This window comes from Diceros bicornis, chromosome 17, assembly GCF_020826845.1.
Source record: "Diceros bicornis minor isolate mBicDic1 chromosome 17, mDicBic1.mat.cur, whole genome shotgun sequence".
NCBI lineage: Eukaryota > Metazoa > Chordata > Mammalia > Perissodactyla > Rhinocerotidae > Diceros > Diceros bicornis.
Window position 1 is genome coordinate 32,713,704 of NC_080756.1, and position 22,623 is coordinate 32,736,326.

General features: G+C 39.3%; 1 pseudogene; it reads right to left on the minus strand.

Annotated features, from left to right (window-relative positions):
• The window catches only part of LOC131415557 (protein O-mannosyl-transferase TMTC1-like), a 194,392-nt pseudogene that overhangs the window by 87,103 nt on the left and 84,666 nt on the right, over nt 1-22,623 (minus strand).

A 22,623-nucleotide genomic window follows, 5' to 3' on the forward strand; every position in this document is an offset into this window, starting at 1 on the left:
AAAGTGGTGTTTTTATCACATTCCCCTGAGGTCTCTCTCCTAGGCTTGCAAGTGGCCGCCTTCTACATGGGTTCTCACATGGTCTTTCCTCTGTGCATGTAACCTCCCATGGTATCAAAAGTACATACTATCAGCAAATGATTTATGAATATTGATGTTGACCTGGGTCACCTGGTTGAGGTAGTGTTTGGCAGGTTTCTCCATTGTCAAGTTCCTCTTTTTACCCCCTTTCCATCATGTACTCTTTAGAAGGAAGTCACTATGCGCAGCCTGCACCTAAGGAGTGGGGAGAGGATTCTTTCCAAGATTGGGGATTAACAAACAAAGCACAAGGAAAATCAAGAGAGGGAGGTAAGGGGTAACAGGTGGGATAATTGATACACATCTAAAATGACCAACCATGAGTACCAGCTGAGAAGGGATGCAAGAGAAACCAGGCTGATAGAATTGGCCAATTTGGTCTTAATGAGGACAGACAGCTAATTTAGCAGGAATAAATAACTGGAATAGAGTATAGACTGGCAGTCTGTTGGAGCTGAGGCAGGTAAAAATGGTGCTGAGATACAAGCAGAAGCCAAGTGAAGGTCCCTGTTGCTGGAGAAGTGGTGAAGGAGAAACCCTGGGCACAGCATGATGAGTGACAGGCTCAAAGAATGTTTATACTTTACTACAAGTATAGGGTTATGATTTAACGTGATTATATTTAGAAACAGCTTGTACCACATAAAAACCTATCAGGACATGAAAAAGTTTTTCATTTCCTTGTATAGCAACTAGACTACAGATCACAACTTAACATACATAGAATATTCTAAAACAAATGTACTGCATTTCTCTTTCTTCTTTCTGTGTGAACACCTTTGCTAATCGCTTGACTGAAGAATGAAATTAGACTTATCGGTTTCATTTTGTTTATAGCTGATTTTACAGCCCAGCTCATCATTAATACTGTTTCCATCTAAATTCACAGACCAAAAACCTTCCCACGAGCCTTCTCTTCATAAATTCACTTTACAACCAGCCCATGTCATATTGCATATAATATCATTTGAAAATACTAAAGTTAAGACCACAAATAAATTACATTTTCCATTCAGAGCACTACCAAATTTTCTTGATTAATAAATATTACCAGAGCCACGTTACCTCATTCGTTTGGAAACAAATATGTAAGCAAAGAAATCAATGGGAAGAGATCACTTGTATCCATCTAATCATACCTGAACAGGGACTCTCTTGACAGCCAAATTTCGTTCTCTTTCACAGTTTTCCAAGAGAAAAGCAGCAGCAGCAGCACGGTGGACGCAGTCAGGGTGGTGGCCCCACATCGATGCAGCCAAGTGCAGAGCTTGCTCAGTCCGTGCACAAAAAGGATGCAGTAGCCCATGCTGGAAAACAGGGTGGGAGAAGAAGGATTAGTTTGGTAGTGCAGTGGAGGCCCCCTGAGCATTCTATCCTGTATACCTGACTTTCATAAAGAGCTCATTCTTCCCTTGAGAAACATTCACTTGTTAGCTCTCTAAAGGGCTACACTAACATGTTTGCTGGTTCTTCATTATCACAGAGCAGCATATGAGTTTTGTCTCACACACTCTAACTGCCCTGGATTTCAGCAGCTCAGGCATCATGACAAGTCCCCCCCGGCATGTTCAGATCCTGACTGAGCCCCTGACCCTCGCTCCCGCATGTCACAGGCATTGTATCACGCTGCTGGCACCATGGGTCCAAATTTGGACTCAGTGCTGCAGCAGGTCACATCACAGCTTTGTGGAGCAGACGGTCCCCGAGAGCTCCCTGGCTGGTGCTGGGAGGGCTGCTGGTCACCAAGGGCCATTGGTCTCTCTCTCTCTCTCTCGGGATGTGCTGCCCACTATGCCCCCACTCTGGACAGTCAAAGCCTTATGCTGAAGGAAAATCCACCCGCAGGCCGACGCCTGAGCAGCACAGCTTGGAGATCGTCACAGATAGGCTGCACTGATACGATTTTCTTCCCAACTCTGGCCCAGCTTTCCTGACAGACACAAGAGCTCACGTGTTATCCGAGTGGGACTTGGGCATGTTGATATCACGCCTCTAAAAACCTTTGGCTTCATGGATGGAATGTGGTCCCTCATATCATCTCTGTACCCACAGAGATACTTCTTGCTTGCTGACTGGGCTCAGAAGAACATGGGAATGGTTTTTCTTGTTACTGTGTACAGTTTAGCGACAATCTGATTCTGCAAAGATGAAAACTACAAATAATTATAGAATAGTTTAAGGATGAAGCAAGCTATAGTAAGAGAATCTTATATAAAAAGTCACCGTGTATTTGGGAATTTATGTGTGTGTATATGTGTGAATATGCACATCTATCTATCTATTTTTCTATTTATCTATCTTTCTATCTGAATATAGCCTATTCAATGATTCATTCAGTCATTCATTCATTCTCTATTATGAGTTCATCCACATGCTAAACCCTAAGGACACAATGATAAGTAAAACAAAGTCCCTGCTCTCAAAGAACTGCAGTCTACTGGGTGAGGTTGGTGTGGCTAAAGAGAACACCTAAATATGCTCATTCCTAGGCATACATACCTTCTTTTAAAATGCATCTTTCTACTTTCCTTCTGTTCTCCTATTTAAATGTCTGAGCTTTGGTATCAATGTAGAAAGGAAAGAAAGAAGCATTTGAGTCTTCCGGCTTTGGAGAACTGGGAAGTCAATCTGAGTGACCTCCAACTCCAGGCTTCAAGTCCTGTTTGTAAGCTGGGTGGTCCAGCACCCTGAGGCTTCAGGGTTCACTGCTGACCTGAGGGAGTCACCATCCTACTTACCACTGGGCAATGACAGCTTCACTGAGGAGTTTGCCTGCCCCTCACCCCACCCTGTACCATCCACTGATGTCAAAAATACCTTGAATTAAGTCTTGCTCACAGCAGAACACAGTCTCTAGCATAAAATTAAGAACTGAGAAACACTTCCTACTTCCACGACTTTTTGTGTTCCACTGTAAAGCATCAAGATTTCCTCAAAACAACTTTTTGTTGCCGAACAGACCATGCAAATGTGCCCAACTGAGATGGCTGCCAAATGGTTCTTGGGCAGAGAAGAAGTTGATCTTGACATTCAGAGGTTGCTCTCCAATGCCTAGAAGTCAGCAAATCTGACTTGTTACCAATTTTTGGAATAAATTTTATGGAACACAGTCATGCTCATCCATTTATGTATTGTCTATGGCTGCTTTTCCACTATAACAGCAGAGTTGAATAGTTGCAACAGAGATTACATGGCTTACAAGGTTGAAAATATTTACTATCTGGTTCTTAATGTAAAAAGTTTGTTGACACTTGCTAGGCTGGATAAGATGCTTCCATGGCCATATTGAGAAATTTTGGGTCCTGGGTTTTCATTCACCAAATAATTACTGAATACCTATTATGAATCTGGCACTCTTCTAGGTGCTGAGATGACATAAGAGAACAAAAACAGACAAAAATTCATACTTTCTATACTAGTTTCCTGACATATGTTGCTAACAGCAAACACTGTAAGCTGGGTGGCTTAAAAACAGAAATTTAGGGCCGGCCCTGTGGCTTAGCTGTTAAGTGCACATGCTCCGCTACTGGCAGCCCGGGTTCGGATCCTGGGCATGCACTGATGCACTGCTTCTCCAGCCATGCTGAGGCTGCGTCCCACATACAGCAACTAGAAGGATGTGCAGCTATGACATACAACTATCTACCGGGGCTTTGGAGAAAAAAAAGGAGGAGGATTGACAATAGATGTTAGCTCAGAGCCGATCTTCCTCAGCAAAAAGAGGAGGATTAGCATGGATGTTAGCTCAGGGCTGATCTTCCTCACAAAAAAAAAAAAAACAAAAAGAAAAACCCCCAGAAATTTATACATCTCAACAACAAAAAAACTAACAACCCAATTAAAAAATGGGCCAAAGGCCTGAACAGACATTTCTCCAGAGAAGATATACAGATGGCCAATAGAGACATGAAAAGATGTTCAACATCATTAACTACCAGGGAAATGCAAATCAAAACTATAATGAGATATCACCTCATGCCTGTCAGAATGGCTATAATTAACAAGACAGGAAACAACAAGTGTTGGAGAGGATGTGGAGAGAAGGGAACACTCATACACTGCTGGGGGGAGTGCAAACTGGTGCAGTCACTATGGAAAACAGTATGGAGTTTCCTCAAAAAATTAAGGATAGAACTACCGTATGATCCAGCTATTCCACTGCTGGGTGTTTATCCAAAGAACATGAAAACACCAATGCATAAAGATAATGCACCCCTGTGTTCATTGCAGCATTATTCACAATAGCCAAGACTTGGAAGCAATCTAAGTGCCCATCAAGGGACGACGAATGGATAAAGAAGATGTGGTATATATACACAATGAAATACTGCTCAGCCATAAGAAACGATGAAATCCAGCCATTTGTGACAACATGGATGGACATTGCGGGTATTATGCTAAGTGAACTAAGTCAGAGGGAAGAGGTCAAATACTGTATGATCTCACTCATAAGCAGAAGAAAAAACAACAGCAAACAAACACATAGAGACAGAGATTGGATTGGTGGTTACCAGAGGGGAAGAGGGAAGGGAGGAGGGAGAAAGAGATGATTAGGCACATGTGTGTGGTGATGGATTATAATTAGTATTTGGGTGGTGAACGTGATGTAATCTGTGCAGAAATAGAAGTATAATGATGTTCACTTGAAATTTATACAATGTTGTAAACCAATGTTACCACAATTAAAAAGGAAAAAGAAAGAAGATAGAAAACAGGAAAGAAAAATAATCAAGCCAAAAAAACAAAAAAAACCCAGAAATTTATTCTCTCACAGGTCTGGAGGACAAAAGTCTGGAGGTCACATTCACAGGTTCCAGTGGACAAATATTTTAGGGGAGCATCATTTAACCTCCTACACTCTTATAGAACTTACATTCTAATACATACTTTTGGGAGAAGACATAGAAAAGGAAGGAAAGCATACAGTATATTGCAAGGTGATAAAATGCTCTGGAGAAAAAGAAAGCAAGGAAAGATTTAGAGAATGTGGGGATGGGGAAGAGATTAAAATTTTAAATAGGGTTGTCAGAGAAGAACTCATGGGAAAGGTGGCATTCGGCCAAAGCCCTGAAATAGGAGGGGAGCGAGCCATGCAGTTACCCATTTGGCATCAATGCCAGTTCATTCCCTTCTTACCTATATAAAGTAATATCACTAAGAGCTAATCTTTACCCAGCACACACCAAGCACCAAGGACTTTCAGTATATTATTTTGGTTCATCCTCAACAATGTAAGTCAATGTTTTTTTCTTTTTTTATTGTATTAAAATACATGTGACATAAAATATATTTAAAGTCAATATTTTTAATGCTATTATTTTTACTGGTGAAGACATTGAAGAGAAGAAACATGAAGTAACTCGGCCAAGGTCACACTGCTAATAAAGGGCAGAGTAAAGATTTGCATCCAGGAATTTCAGGCTTTGGAGCCCAGAAAGGACTTAATCATTATGCTCTCTTGATTTGGGGGTTTGACTGAGCCCAGGAATCCTCACACCGTTTCCCTTGCTTCCTTCTAAATACTCTGTTCATTAACTCTCAAGAGTAGCTTACCGCCTTCTTGCAGGAAATACAGCCAGCACCTAGAAGAGCAGGGGGAAACGAGACAGCTGATCTTCCAGTCATTCCAGAGGAATGGCCACATTGCCTTAAGAGGCAGAAGACAAGAATAATGATGACAAATAATAATAATAACGATGAAGATGATAGGTCATGTTTACTGAATCCCGACTAAGTGCCCAGCATGTTCTTCATATGAGCCTGCCCCTGATATTTGCAGGACCTGGGGCAAGAGTATGAATGGAGGCCACATACCCTATGTCTAAATATTTACAAGTTATAAATCAAGTGAACAAATTATTAAATACTATTAAATAACACATTTTATCCTCCAATCTTGAAAACTATATCTTCAAAATAACTCAGAAGGCCATGCTTGAATTTTGAATCCTCAGATTTCTTGGAGTCCTGTGTAGGGCTGTGGCTGGCGTTGCAGGAGAGGGTAGCCCCAGCCCACTCACTGCTCTATGTAGCACCAGCAGGGTCCACACTGCCACACGTCCAAGCTTCCTCTACACGCTTGCCAACAGCTGCTCCTTGGTCCTTTCTCAGGTGTAGACACGTTCACTGGTCAGCTCCCAGGAGGAAGAATGCAGGAACAAGGTTTGCATAGGCTCTGGAAGTGGGCTCAGGGCCACATGGGCCAGAGTTCTGGGGTGCTGAGTGAACAGAACTTGGTCTAGGAAGTGGGAACATGGGCTTCAAATGACCACATCCCTCGGCCCCTAGCCTGTCTCAGATTTCTCACTCCAATGGGAAAAGTATTGATGGAGGAGGGCCAGAGAACCTCAAATGCATAGGCCTCAGGACATGCACATATTATCTAATTTAGAATTAGAGTCCTCATCAAAACTCTATGAAGTAAGTACCAGTATCATCCCCTTTTGCAGATGAGGGTGAAATAACTTGCCTGCCAGTGGAGTCTGATGGGGTGATCTGACTTGAGTCCTGCCCCTAAAGCGATGCTAAAACCCAAAGGAAAGAGAACACCATTCCCTTCCAATTAATGTGTCCACACAGGCATCTGAATAAAATAAAATCCAGGTAATTTTTTCAAAAGCCACTGTATTGAGATATAGTTTAAATTAGTGATAGCCCGTATAAAATGACCCTACATAGGTTTGAAAATTTCTTGGCAAGTATCACATTACTTAAAAATCTGATACAAATATCTCAGAGATTAAGATCTTCTCCACTACAGGAGTGCATTTTCTACATCTGCTTTAATGCAAACTGCAACAGCCAGGGCTGTGCCAGGGTGTTCTGAGAAGTGCCCTCACTCCATTGACCGGGGCAGGGCAAGTCCTCTTTCTGAAAGTGGTAAATCAAGCGAATGAGAGACCATGTGTTTTTCTGGCCTTCTCGAAGATGAAACTAGAGGCCAGCTTGCTCCGTTTCTGCTGAAAAATCTGGGCTGCTGACCAGAGACCTTTACAAAGGAGCCAGTGCAAACTACTGATACCTGACAAAACCATAACCTGGAGAATCAAAAGCCAAACTCAAGTTTAGCTCAGTATGAAGAAGACACACTTAAGATGTGTTCTCAAGGCATATTTGAGGAGCACCATGGCTGTCTCAGAGGATGGAGTAATCCTTCCCACACTGAAACAATCTCTCATTCCCAGGTTGTTGATATCTCCAATTATGAATGTGATTTTTTTTCACAAGCTGCACAGCACGCAGTGCCGATAACAACCAAAGACATCTTTCCCTTCCACTTTTATGATGCATGATCGAAGGGAATTTATCAGGAAATGCAAATCAACACACTTTAGCAAAGCTTTAAAACTGCTTTTTAAACTTTTAAAACTTTGTTTAATCTCTACGTAAAGAGTATACTTTTGCTAACCACTCTCGGTAGCTTTTAAGTGATGTGACAAGACAGTATTTCCCATTCTAATTCACATCAATTTACAAAGATGACAATTTTCAAATTTTGAGACAACTATTTTACTGTGTTTACTATGAATTCACTTCTTATTTTAATTACATACAGCAAAGAGAACCTCTTTTCTATTACAAAGAATGAAATTGTGCCTTTTTAACATGTAAATAAGTTCATAGCAACTTGCTGTGCGTACACATAAATAACAATAATGATAGGTGAGAGACACAATCTTACCATTGTTTTTGTAAAAAAATTCAAAATTTTAGGTAAACTTGTATCTTTTGTGCTTTGAATAATAACATTCTAAAAAACCAAAAGTAACTGATTTGGTTTGGGTAGGGTAGGCTAAAATTCTGAAATAGAAGAGTTCTATGAAGTGACTTTTCTATATGCGCAGGTCACAACTGTTTTCAAAGCAGAGTGAGAAGCTAGAAAGAAATTCAGCCTCTGGGCAGAAGGGTTCACACCTGTAGCTCCTATCGGGGCCTGGGCGAATGTATTCACGGTGTTATTCCAAAACCGTTCATCAGAGAAAAGTGTGACTGACGTGTTTTGCAAATTTTTATAGTTTTGTTATCAACATGAAGGGTAGCAGAATATGCCATCCCAAAATATGCCACTGTGGCATAAAGAGTATTTTGAGGAGAAGCCAATTGAGAAGAAGCAGATACAAAGACAGCTCTCTGCCTTCACCCTATGTGCCTAAAAGCAGGACATAAATTTGTAAGGGTGTCACCCCTCCCTTCTCAACCAGGAAGGACAGAAGTTAATCACGGAGACAACTCTAGACCCTTATCAGCCTGGAGATCGCACTGGAAGGATCTACATACAAACCTTACCACCTTTATCTACCATTAGTAGATATTGACCCATATATTTGCCTTCCCACAATTTGCTGCCTCTAGAAGCTTGAAGTCCTTTTCCTTTGTCTTGTCACTTCTCTATAAACTTACTGTCATTTGCTAAGATGCTATATAAGCTCAAGTTCTAACCACTCCTTTGAGTTACCCATCACTGAGTGTCCCCATACACACACGTGATGCATGTATTAAAAAACTTGTTTGTTTTTCTCTTGTTCATCTGTCTTTTGTCAATCTAATTTTCAGAGCCCCAGCCAATGAACCTAAGATGGGTAGAGGAAAAAGAAAATTTTTCCTCCCCTATGAACAGAACCAAGGTTTCTCATATTATAATAAAATGCCACTGCATTTAGAAATAAAGTGTCAAGTTATATGTCAGGTACCAGTGAACCCATGTGACTCTATGCCTCAAGGAATTGGGATTTGCTGGGGGGATGAAGGGTGGCACCCAAAAAATGCATCCATGTATCCTGTGACTGTGAACTTATTTGGAAAAAGGGTCTTTGCAGATGTAATTAAGGTAAGGATCTCGAGCTGAGATCATCCTGGATTATCTAGGTGAGTTCTAAATCCAATGACAAGTGTCCTTATAAGAAACATACAGAGTGGAAAAATGGAGAGAAGAGGCGAAGGTCATGTCAATATAGAGGCAGAGGTTGGTGCTATGTAGCCACAAACCAAGGAACCCCTGGAGCCACCAGAAGCTGGAAGAAGTAGGGAAGGATTCTCCCCTAGAGCCTTTGGAGGGAGCACCGCCCTGCTGACACCTTGATTTCAGAATTCTGGCCTCCAGAACAACAGAAAGAATAAATTTCTGTTGTTTTAAGCTACCCAATTTGTGATACTTTGTTGCAGTAACCCTAGGAAACTAATACAAGGGCTAAAGACAAGGAAACAAATAAGATACAGTGTAATAGATATTAACTATTCACAAAGTAACTGTGCTCTGAGGAAATAGTTTTTTCCTCCAAGTCTCTAAAGTTCTTATAAAAAGTAGCAACAATTTAGTATAAGGATAAGGGCATAGAAGATTTTTGACTGAGTTTCTTAAGGCTGCAGTTTTGAGGGCTCTGGTACAGCAGCACCTGCAAGGGCGCGCCTGATTGACTATTTCTTGCATTTGAACCAGTTGACCTAGTATTGGCCCCAAAGCCTCCATATATTTTACCAAGAACTGTATGTACCAAGTTTGCTGGTGAAAGAAAGGAAGGAAGGAAGGAAAGAAGGAAGGAAAGAAGGAAGGAGGAAAAAGAAAGAAAAGAGCAAACTGTTCCTCCTCCTTCTCCTCCTCCTTCTTCTCAATCATCAAAACCATGCTTCAATTTATCTGCAAGTTTCGAGGCTTCTATTGAAGGGCTGACCTGACACTCCATCACTTGAAACTTGTTTTAAAAAGTTGGACTAAGCAACCTAAAATTTTAAAAGCAAGTTTCAGATTTACTGAAATTTACTTAAATTTAAAGAGTCTAGACCAAAAACATCTCTAACTTACTTGATTCTGATCTGTTGAGCTCCTACATTTACATGCACTTGACAAATCACTGGATGATAAGCTCTTATTTGGGCCTCATGGAGTTGGTCTGAAATAGTTAAAGAGTAAAGCTCTAGAATGCTGAACCAGGCAGGTGTTCAAGGCTGCAGCATGGAAGGATCAGGGGGACAGTGACTTCTGTGCAGTGGAGACTCCTTGGGTCAGACCAAACCTGGAAGCTGCTGGCTTCTGTGAGCCAAGACAAAGCAGACCCTTGTGATTTCTTTATCCAAAGATCTGATGGATAGAAACATTTCCAGAAGGTTGTGTATAACTGCAATTCAGAGCTTCTTCATATTCCAAAAATTTCCAAAATCATCTATCAAGCATTTTTCTAGCTGCCTATGCTGTAGGCTGGGTCTCAAGAGCTTCTTTAAATTCAGTATAGAGAGATATAGATATATAGCTGTGCATTTTTTGTGTGTGTGTGTGAGGAAGTTGAGCACTGAGCTATCATCTGATGCCAATCCTCCTCTTTTTGCCGAGGAAGATTGGCCCTGAGCTAACATCTGTGCCCATCTTGCTCCACTTTATATGGGACGCCACCACAGCATGGCTTAACAAGCAGTGCGTCAGTGCCCGCCTGGGATCCGAACCAGCGAACCCCGGGCCACCACAGCGGAGCACGAGCACTTAACCACTTGCGCCACCGCCAACACAGGCAGACCCATATAGCTATGTATTTTTTCCTGAACTATCCTTAGCATATTCATGAAGCAACCTGGAGAGCAAGGTCATTCATTTTACCTTCTGAGAAACTATCTAGGTTCTAATTTACCTTTTAATATGAGGTAACTCCTCTCATCTCATTGATTTCCCATCAGCTCTGAAAATTATATGATATCTCTAGGTATGAGAGGCAATATAGCCTAGTTATGAGCAAGAGTTCAGGCTTTTGTGTGAGAAAGACAAATTATTTAAGTACCTATATCTGTGTTGTCTAACACATCAGTCACTAGCCACCTGTGACTATTGAGCACTTGAACTGTCGTTCTGAATTAAGACATGTTCTAACTATAAAATGCAACATTACATTTTTTGTCTGTGTGAGGAAAATTAGCCCTGAGCTAACATCTGTTGCCAATCCTCCTCTTTTTTTTGCTGAGGAAGACTGGCCCTGGGTTAACACCAATGCCCATCTTCCTCTTCTTTATATGGGACGCTGCCACAGCATGGCTTGACAAATGATGCTTCAGTGTGCACCTGGGATCCAAACCTGCAAACTCTGGGCCACCACATTGGAGCCCGCGCACTTAACCACTATGCCACCAGGCCAGCTCCTGCAATATTACATTTTAAAGATAAAGTATGAACAAAATAATATAAAACATCTCATTAGTAGTTTTGCAAAAATATTGACTCCATGCTGAAATGATTATTTTGGAACTTTAGGTTAAATAAAATACATATTAAAATTAATTTCACTTGTTTCTTTTTATTTTTGATTACTAGAAAATTTAAAATGATCTACATGATATGATGAGTAATTGTGAGTGCGGCTCACATTATATCTCTATTGGTTCTCTATTGTTTTAGATCTTAATTTTCTCATCTAGTGGGTGGAGATAATAATAGTAATTATCTTGTGTAATTGTTGCATTGATGACAACATCTGGAGTATTGATAATGCTCAATAAACAACGAAAATGTAAAATATAAAATAATACTTGTTTAGTCACTCCAGAGAAACAGAGCCAACAAGATACATATATAGAGATAGCATATATAAATAAATATATATATGTTTATATATATATATATAGAGAGAGAGAGAGAGAGAGAGAGAGATTTATTATAAGGAATTGGCTCGCATGATTATAGAGGCTGAGAAGTCCCGTTATGTACTATTTGCAAGATGGAGACCCAGGAAAGCTGGTGGTGCAGTTCTAGTCTAAGCCTGAAGGCCTGAGAATCAGGGAAGCTGATGGTGTAAGTCTCAGTCCCAGTGCAGAAGACTGATGTCCCAGCTCTACAGTCAGGCAGAGTGAGAATTCAACCTTCCTCCACTTTTTGTTTCCTTCAGGCCCTCAACGGATTGGATGATCTCCACCCACACTGGGACGGGCATCTGCTTTGCTCAGTCTGCCAATTCAAATGCTAATCTTGTCTGGAAACACCCTAACAGACTCACCCAGAAATAATGTTTAACCAGATATCTGGGCATCTCTTGAGCCAGTCAAGTTGATGTATGTATAAAATTAACCATCACAAAGCTATCATAATTTTGCTGTTGGATGTTTATTTTCTGAAGCAGAGAATTATTAAAGTATTTATGTATTATAGGTAGGGGGTAGATGATTGTCTGCAATCCAGTCTACTGGAAGTGTATTAATTTTTTAAGGACACTAGGGTACTATAATGCGCAGTGGATCAAAAATGTTCCAGTTCAGTTTCTCAAAACGTTAAACAGAGTTAGCATAAAACCCCATGGAATTCTGCTGTGAGGTAAACATCCAAGAGAAATGAAAGCATGTGCATACAAAAACTTGTACATGAATGTTCATAGTAGCATTCCCCCAAAATGGAAAAAACCCAAATGTCCATCAACTGATGGATGGATCAAATAAACGTGATATATCCATACAATGGAATATTACTCAGGCACAAAAGGGAATGAAATATTGATACATGCTATAGCATGAAGGAACCTTGAAAACATGCTACTAAGTGAAAGAAGCCAGTTATAAGAGACTGCATTTTGTATGAAATGTTCAGAATAGGCAAATCTATAGAGATGGAAAGTAGATTAGTGATTGCCTGGGGCTGGGGGTGGTGGAGGGTAAATGCAGAATGACTGCTAATGGATATGGAGCTTCTTTGTGGGATGATGAAAGTGTTCTGCAATTAGACAGTGGTGATAGTTGCATAATTCTGTGAATATACTAAAAGTCATTGCTTTGTACACTTTACATATGCATGTACCTTTTTGACTATCTTCACCCATTTCACTTTGTATACTTTAAATGGGTGAATTGTATGGCATGTGGATTATATCTCAATAAAATTGTTATTAAAAGAAAGCTTCTACCACCTCATACCTATTAGGATGGCTACTATCAAAAACCAAAAAATAACAAGTGTTGGCAAGGATGTGGATAAATTGGAACCCTTATGCACTGTTGGTGGGCATGGGAAATAGTATAGACTCTATGGAAAACTATGATGGTTCCTAAAAAAATTAAAAATAGAATTCTCATGTGATCCAGCAATTCCATTTCTGGGTATATACCCAAAAGAATTGAAAGCAGGGTCTTGAAGAGACATTTGTATACCGATGTTCATAACAGCATTATTCACAATAGCTAAAAGGTGGAAGCAACCCAAATGTCCACTGAAAGATAAATGGACCAATCGTGGTATATACATATAACAGAATATTATTTATCCTTAAAAGGGAAGGAAATTCTGACACATGCTACAACATGGATGAATCTAGATGACATTATGCTAAATGAAATGTTAGTCACAAAAAAGTCAAATACTGTATGATTCCACTTATATGGGGTAACTAGAGTAGTTAAACTCATAAAGACAGAAAGTAGAATGGTGGTTGCCAGGAGCCAGGGAAGGGAAGAATGAGGAGTTATTGTTTGTAGTGGGTACAATGTTTCAGTTTTACAAGATGAAAAGAGATCTGTGGACAGTGGTGATGGTAGCAAAACAATGTGAATGTACTTAATGCCACTGAAGTGTACACTTAAAATGGTTAAGGTGGTAAAGTGTAAATTTTATGTGACAAATATTTTACCACAATTCAAATAAAAAAATCTTCTAGTCAGAGTTTACTGTTGCAGGTTAAACATAGAAAAATGAAATACAGTGGAGAATAAATAGCTTAGAATAGGGAGTTAGGTGACCTGGCTTCTTATTTGTCTCTTATGAGCTCTGTGGCCACAGGCAGGTCATTTAAACCCTCTGATCCTTTGTTTCTTTATTAAAAGGACATAGCGTTTCAAGTCGCACCTATCTTATAGAGCTGTCGGTGGAACACTTGAAATAATTCACGTGACCCCCTCTGTGAACTGTAAGGTGCAGTGTCTTCAAGCATACAGTCAGGTGTGTAGATATGCGTCTCAGATATGATCAGCTAAGTTGTCAATGAAACATGGGATTAGATCTGTATATACAATTAAAGCAAACCCCATTTATGGAAGTTCAGATTTACCGAAACTGTCTAACTCAGAGGGCAATCATTTGCTTTATAAGAAAATTCTCTGAAAATATTCTTAAAATACTAACTCCCCTGTGAGATATTATTTACTTCAAAAAATTTTGATATACACATAATTTTCCCAAGAACAAAGCATCATATGGAGTAAGCTCAATTATTAGTATATATACACACATATGTATGGGTATACCTACGTATATCTATATATGGGTATACATATGTGTATATATATTAATACTATTATATATTTATATATATAATTTGTATGTCTTTGTGTTTTAAAAATTCCTAGTTTGTGTAAGAAATCTCTGGTTTGAAATGTATCTGTTTTGCAGATTCCAATGGAAAAAGAAATGACATTCACCAGTGGTGACAAGGAAACGCAAGGGAAGAGAAACTGAATATCAATTCAGAGATCCATTCACAGCCTCAGACTAAAGCCACAGTCAGCTTTAGGACTGCTGGGTGTGTGTTATCTACTTTTTAGCCTCTCTCATCCATCTAGGGAAGCACATTTCATGACGCTCTTCTCTGGAGCGTTCCAGAACTCTAACCTGCCAAAGCAGCTTTGTTAATGGCTGAAAGCAAAAGATGTTAGCAAAGAAAGAAGAGTTTTGTAGAAACAAAGGAGAAGGAGGAAGGAGAGCGAGAGGAAGGCGCTTCTCTGCTTTGCTTTCCTTTAACTTAGGCTCATCCGTCACCTCATTTGCATGAGTAGACTAAAACAATACCTTAAGATTACACAGCACATGTTCTAAAAATGTTACATATGTTATTCTCATTTAGGCTCATTCGAATTCATCATAGACTCTTCAAATTTTTCTTTTAACTCCAAAAATTACAATGACATTTGTTATTCACAATGTGGGACTTAATGGACATATATAATTATCTTTTATGCCTAACATGGTTTGGTAACTTGAAGATCTTGATTCCAGTCCGGTAAACAAATGTTACAATTTGTCCTCATCTCATGCCCTGGGCCATGTCACAGACTGGCCAGTTGATCTTCAGCTCATGAGCACCTCGACCTCCTCTCAGCTCACTTCATTCTCTCCACTGCTCTGTTCTGTGTTACATTTGTCCATGATCTACAATCTCTAGTTTTATAACACATTCAGTTGAGTCCCAGCAAAGTCCTTCTGCTTCCCGTCCTGGTCATGACCTTCACACAGCACTCACCTCCATGATGTCTTGGTGACTGACAGCAGTCACCAAGTCTAGTGCAACCCCGGAACCTTCCCTATCTGGGCACTGCCCTCGAAAGCAGCCCTCACTGGACAAGGTGTAGCTTCTCAAATCCTCTTCTGAGTTAAGGTCTCAAAGGGCTGGATGAAACAGTTCATGCCGGCACAGCAAGAGCAAAGAGACAAACACTGAAGTCAGATATTTCCATCCTTACCTCATGATGTTCTAAACTAGAATTTTAATCTATTTCTTAGCCCAAAAGGTAGGTAAACAAACTTGCAGAGAGACTCTACCTCTGCTTTGAACTCATCCTTTGTATTGCACTTCTGAGCTAGGATATAAAAAACATTGTGGCTCCTGCCTTGCTCTCTTGGATCACTTAGTCTTGAGGGAAGCCAGCTGCCATGTCTTGGAGGCTCCGTGGACAGGCCCACATTGCAAGGAACCGATGACTACAGCCAATAGCCATGTGAGTGAGCCTTCTTGGAAGCTGATTCTCCAGCCCCAGTCAAGCCTTCAACTGAACGGAGTTACACAAAACAGCCTGACTGCAACCTCATCAGAGACCCTGAGCCAGAACCACCAGCTAAGCCAGATTTCTGACCTCCAGAAACTGACATAATTAATGTTGTTTTCTTTTTAAAGCTTTCTTTTTTAAGCTTTCTATGGTAATTTTTTTATACAGAAATAGGTAACTAGAGTAACACGTTTCTGTGCCAAATGGTCTCCTTCTTTTCATCTTCCAAACATTGATATTTTCCTGCTGTTTTCCCCCTACTGACATGCATAATAAAACATGGATAGTGTTTGATAAAAACTTTATCTTTCTACATTATTTCCTTCTCTGATTCACTTCAGATTTCATAGATCCTCACTTTACCATTCCCTAGCAAAACATTGTCCAGCGTATTGTCCAGTGAAGGACAGCTTTTTTTGGTTTTCCCAAAATTATTTTTAATTGAGATATTATTTTCATACAATTAAATACATAGATCTTAAGAATTCAATTTAATGGAATTTGTCAATTAAAATGTAAGGGGCTGGCCTGGTGGCATAGTGGTTAAGGTGGCACACTCTGTTTCGGCGGCCTGGGGTTCTCGGGTTCTGATCGTGGGCGCTGACTTACGTGCCTCTCACTAAGCCACGCTGTGGTGACGTCACATATACAATGTAGAGGAAGCTTGGTACAGATGTCAGCTCAGGGCCTGTCTTCCTTACCAAAACCAAAAACAAAACAAAGAAATACCCATGTAAGTACCACCAAAACCAAAATATAAGCATTAATATAAACCTAGAAAGTTCTATCATACCAATTTTCAAGCAATTCTCCCTTGTTCTTTGCCTCAGAGACAACTATTTTCTGACTTCTTTTACTTAAGATCAGTTTTAGCTCTTCTTAGAAGCAATAAATGGTTATTCAGTGTGTATTATTTGTGTCTGTCTTCTTTAACTCAGTGTAATGTTTCTGAGATTCTTCCGCATTTCTGATGTATCAGTAGTTTGCTTCTTTTTAGTTATGTCTTTTATTTTATGAGGAAGATCAGCCCTGATCTAACATCAATACCAATCCTCCTCTTTTTGCTGGGGAAGACTGGCCCTGGGCTAACATCCATGCCCATCTTCCTCTACCTTTACGTGGGATGCCGCCACAGCATGGCCTGATAAGCGGTGCTCGGTGCACGCCCAGGATCCGAACCTGGGCCGCCAGCAGCCGAGCGCCCACAGTTAACCGCTACGCCACGGGCCAGCCCCAGTTTGCTTCTTTTTATTACTGAGTAGTATTTCGTTGTATGGATGTACTACAATGTTTATCCATTCTCCTATTCATGGATACCTGGGCTTTTCCCACTTTTGTGCTATTAAGAATAAGACTGCTATGAACTTTCTTGTACAAAATCTTTTTATGGACATGTGTTTTCATTTTTATTGAGTAAAATAGCTAGGGGTAGAATTGTTGGGTCATAGGGTAAATGCACATTTAATTTTTAAAAAACTGCCAAACAGTTTTCCAGAGTGACTGCACTATTTTAAATTTCTACCAGTGATGTATGAGCATTCCATTGCTTGGCTTTCTTGTCAACATTTGGTGATGTCAGTTTTTCTCTTTAAATTTTAGCCATTCTAGTAGGTATGAAATGATAATTTTTTTAATTGCCATTTCTCTGATAACTAATACAGAACTTTTCATTTACTCAGAGGGCATTCATATAACTTCTACTGTGAATTGTCCATTTAAATCTTTTACCCATTTATTCAAACAGTTCATTTTTTATTATTGATTCGTAGTTCATTATACATAATGGTTATAATCATTTGTCAGATATACACAGCTTTCCCAGTCTGTGGATCACATGTTTACTTTCTTCAGGTGACATTTGGTGAGAAAAATTTAGCTCAGATGAGGTCCAATTTAAAATTTTTTTCTTTATGGTTGGTACTTTTGTGTCTTGACCAAGAAACCTCGTGATGGAGAAGATATCTCTGATGTTTTCTTTTAGGATCTTTATGGTTCTAGGTTTTACATCTAGTTCTATATCTTCAATAAATTTTTGTGGAAGGAGTGAGACGAGGGTCAAAGTTCATTTTGTTCAATAAGGATATTTAGCTGTTCTGGCATCATTTTTTTTTATTGAACTTTTTAATATTTGAGATAGTATATTTAATACATTTTGGAAAATTCTCTGCCACTATCTTTACAAATATTTCTTTGTCTCTTTCTCTCTTCTGTTTTTCTGGAACTCCAATTACACATATGTTAGATTATCTGATATTGGCGCAAATATCACAGTACTTTTTTCTTCCCCACTCTTTTTTGCTCTTGGTGTTTCAGTTTAGAAAGTACATATTGACCTGTCTTCAAATTTATTCATTCTGTCCTCTGCTGAGTCCAGTCTGCTGTAAAACCTGTCCAATAAATTCTTCTTTTCTGTTATTGTATGTCTTATTTCTACCATTTCAATTTGGTTCTTTTTTACAGTTTCTATGTTTACTGCAATTATCCATCTCTTCACATTTATTTTACTCTTTCCACTACATCTTTTGGTATTTTTATTACAATCATTTTAAAATTCTGGTCTGACACTACCATCACCTCTCTTTCTGCTTCTATTGACTATTTTCTGTTTTGACCACAGGCTACATTTCTTTCTTCTTTGTGTGTCCCATGATTTTTAATTTTATGTTAGACATTTTGTGTAATAGAATAGTAGAGACTGAGGTAAATAATATTTGCCTCCATAGAAATCAGGATCCTTCCTACATCAGGCTGCTAATTGAGGAGATGAGCCAATCTGATCTGTTGTTAACCTGAGTGCAGGCTTTCGTGCAGCTTTAGTTTTACTCAGTTCATGGCTAGTTTCAAATATTTTGAGAGCAGGGTCAGGACTTTGTTCCCGCACACTTTGAGTGTGAGCTCGCACGAAATCCCAGAATTAATCCTTGTGCTTTATGTCCAAACAGCCAGCTTTCCAAACTGTAGGAGCTCTCTCTGCTCTACAGCCTGGATATCAGCTCTCTACATAGTCGGGGGGTTTGCTTTGATCTCCAGGCCAGCCCCAGGTTTTCTGCACCCAGGGAGATCACATTCTGCAGGAAATCCTTGTGAGGGTTCTTACTGGGCTCTCCCGCCTCTCTCTTAGTCCTTGCCTTCTGAAAGTCTGGAATGCCTGGGGGAGAAAGGGAGGTTTTGTCAGCTCTCCTGCACCATATGGAATATCCTCAATCGATTTTTCTCAGCTGTCTGTACTTTCTCCACCGTCAGGTGAAGACACATGGCAAAGAACTGGGGAATGGGTATAGATTTATCTGTGGCTTCGGCTCCTTGGAAATATAATCTGTAATGCCAGCCTACAAGTAGCTGCTAAGTGTTTGTTAAAATTTTAGCTGATTTCTCCTAACCCTTAGTCTATGGCAGGTCCTTTGTCCTTCTTCCACTGCACCACCAGGGACAAGAATGGCCTGGGGCCTTTTCTTGCTTATAAAGGGTTTTTCACTTTCTGGAGTTTAAGTCACTTAGGTTTCTTTGCATCCTCAGCACTCTGATTGATTTAGAAAAACTATGATTTTGTGGCTTATCTGGTCTGTTTTTGTTGTTGTTGTTAGAGCATGATTGACAGTCTCTTGTGACTTTCTATATCCTGACGGACAGCAAAATTGTATACTTGACTTAAAAAAAATTTGTTTTTCTTTTCCTCTTGTCATTCCTATAAAACAATTCTCCTCTCATGAAGATAGAGATTTGTTCTTGTGTTTCAGGTGGCCGTGACAAGAATGCATGACAAACAGATTCAGGACCAGGAGCCACTGGATGTCTATATGGTCAGGCATGCCCAGGTGCCCTTGATCTCAGAAACTTGTGAACACTGTATGCTGATTTATTTACTAGTGTTTTAGTAGAATGGTTCTTTGACAAGCCCATCTTGCTTTTCCTGCTTCTCTAGTGTATTAATTCTATCCGATGGTCAAACAGAGCATCAAGGCTGTGCCTGGTTCCTGGGCTCTCTACGATTTCTGTGGTCCAGACTCCTAAAAACCTGTAGTGACTTGTCTCTCATCAGATGGTTCAACCTCGCCCAGTCCCCACATATTCTCTACAACATTACTTCGAATCACAAAACAATTGAACTCTAGAGGTAGGTGAAATCTTAGAAATCATGCAATCTAGTGGCACTGGAATTTTAGATTTTTGAAAAACACTGGGAGGACTGTCAGAGGGTTGTCAAGTAAGAATATTAATAATTAATAATTATTAATACTTTTAATTTTGCCAAGTAGGGATGTTAATAAATAAAATTACCATCTGCCTTTATTATCATTTCATAAATGAAAGGACATTCTAACAGTAATAAAGTAGAACAGAAGTAGTCTCAGAATTTAAAAACTGCATAGATTTAGCTTTATGAAAAACTCATCACACTGCCTTCTTTTACTTCCCGTGTGGCCACAGATCAGTAAAAATTGTCATGGACTAACAGTCCACAGTGTTCCTTCAACCAACATTTGGAAGTCATTGAGGAAAGCCAACTCTCTCATTTGACAGACCAGAAAGTGGTAATGTGGCAAATTTCAATGATTTTCCAAAGTTACCAGCTAGTTCAGTGTTCTTTTGACTACATTTCCTAAATTAAGTTTCTGATAACATAAAATGCCTTCCCTGTTGATGATAATAACATTGGCAACAACTAGATTCAGCCTCAAGCATCTCTCTTCTCTAGCGACTCTGAAGCATCAGAGATTCACATGGAGATACTGCATCAGAATAGATCCCACATATTGTATGTAATATTCCTCACATCGTATCTCAAGAAATAAATACAAAGCTTCATTTTTACTGAGATTCTTGTTTGGTTAAAAATTTCATTTTATACTGATAGATATGATTTGAAATTTTTATTTGCATTAGAAAAGAACAGAAGGTCACTCTTTTCAAATTCCTCATGTCTCAAGTATCTGTAAGTTTAGGGACTGTACAGTATAAAGAGCATCTCTTTTAAAATTTACAGCCATTTTTAGTTTTTCCTCTCTTTCCCAGATTATTTATCCAATTTTTCCATCTGTATTCTCAGTTATTCTAACAAGTTCTATCACACATATCATTTCCGCCTTTGCTAATTCTGTCTACTTTTTCCCCATTCCAACCCATTCAAGTTTTCTACTAGCTTGGGATTTGCTCTTTAGTACTAAAGTGAATAAGTTATCTTATTCTGGCATGAGCATGAATGATTAGAATCTATTACTTATTTTGACATCTCTCATTAACTATTTCAACTTCTTTAATTGTAAGAAATTTTAGTCATTTGAAATGTGACTGAAACACAAAAAAAAAGAGCCATAAAATTATATATCTCCTTCTGGATAGAAATAAGAGGGCAAAAAATTTATGATAGATCTATTTAAGCCATAAACATGCCTGCCAGTTCAAAAAGGACACCCATAAAACTGGCACTTGTCATCAGAATAAAATATTATTCCTATATATTTTGCTGATGAAATTCTGACCCTAGAACTCCCTAGCGCTAAGCAGATAGTGGATACTAAACAGCCAGTCCCCCTCTCTTTATCCAGATTTCAAAGTGCAATTGAGAGGAAGGTGTATTTGGGTACCTTTGAAACTAGAACAGAGGGGGAGCAGAAGGCACACATAGAATACCTAGAATTATTGACCTATTTTTATTCTTATCAAATACTATTTACTGAGCGATAAGCTGCTTCTCAAATTGTGCTGAAGCCTTCTAAAGCACGTAGTGAGCTGACTGCTCCCCTAGTCAATTGAAAACAAGATCTTGAAATGTCTCAGGAAAGCTATTAAGTACTTGGTTCTTAGGTGATCCACAATTTTTTTTTTTTAATTTTATTTATTTATTTTTTCCCTCCAAAGCCCCAGTAGATAGTTGTATGTCATAGCTGCACATCCTTCTAGTTGCTGTATGTGGGACGCGGCCTCAGCGTGGCCGGAGAAGCGGTGCGTCAGTGCGGCCGGAGAAGCGGTGCGTCAGTGCGCGCCCGGGATCCCAACCGGGGCCGCCAGCAGCGGAGCGCGTGCACTTAACCGCTAAGCCACGGGGCCGGCCCAGGTGATCCACAATTTTGAAATTCATTTCTGACTGAAATATATGATTTTGATCACTTTCATTGCTAGCTCAAAATCATAAAAAATAATGATTTGTTTATAATAGTTTGGTTTATGATAACTGACTTTCAGAAAATAGTCATTTTTATATATCATTTCTAAAATGAGATAACTTCAGAGATTGTTTAATAAAATGCCCTGATTCTGAAAAATGAGAAAACTTGGCCCAAAAAAGATTCACGTCCTGCTTCAGGACACATGACTAATAATTGGCAGAATAAAGACTCCATTCCTCGATTCAGGGTCATTTCCAGGCATATGAAAAGAAACATGGCCTTGGAATGCTCACATTTGAATAAGACAAGAGAACACACAAGATTTAGCACAGTTCAAATAGTCAGAGATAAGTGCATTATGTAATCTCACACGTCTGAATGCCTGCCCTTTATAATTTTTAAACTAATTTTTTCTCAGCAGCAGATTTCTTAAGATTATTCCCATTTTTATTTTAATTATTAAAAATCAAAAAAAATTTCATTTATCTATTTTTAAATAAAAATTGTATATATTTAAAGGTATAAACCATGATGATTTAATATACATATACATAGTGAAATGGTTAGTACAGTCAAGCTAATTAACATATTTCCCTGCATACTTACTATTTTTTTAGTGTGTACTCCACCTGAAATCAACTGTAGGGGAGGAAGGAAATTCCTCTGCCCTCAGGTCTTTCCTCTACCCTCAGGTCTAAGAATTAAATTGACATGAAACAGA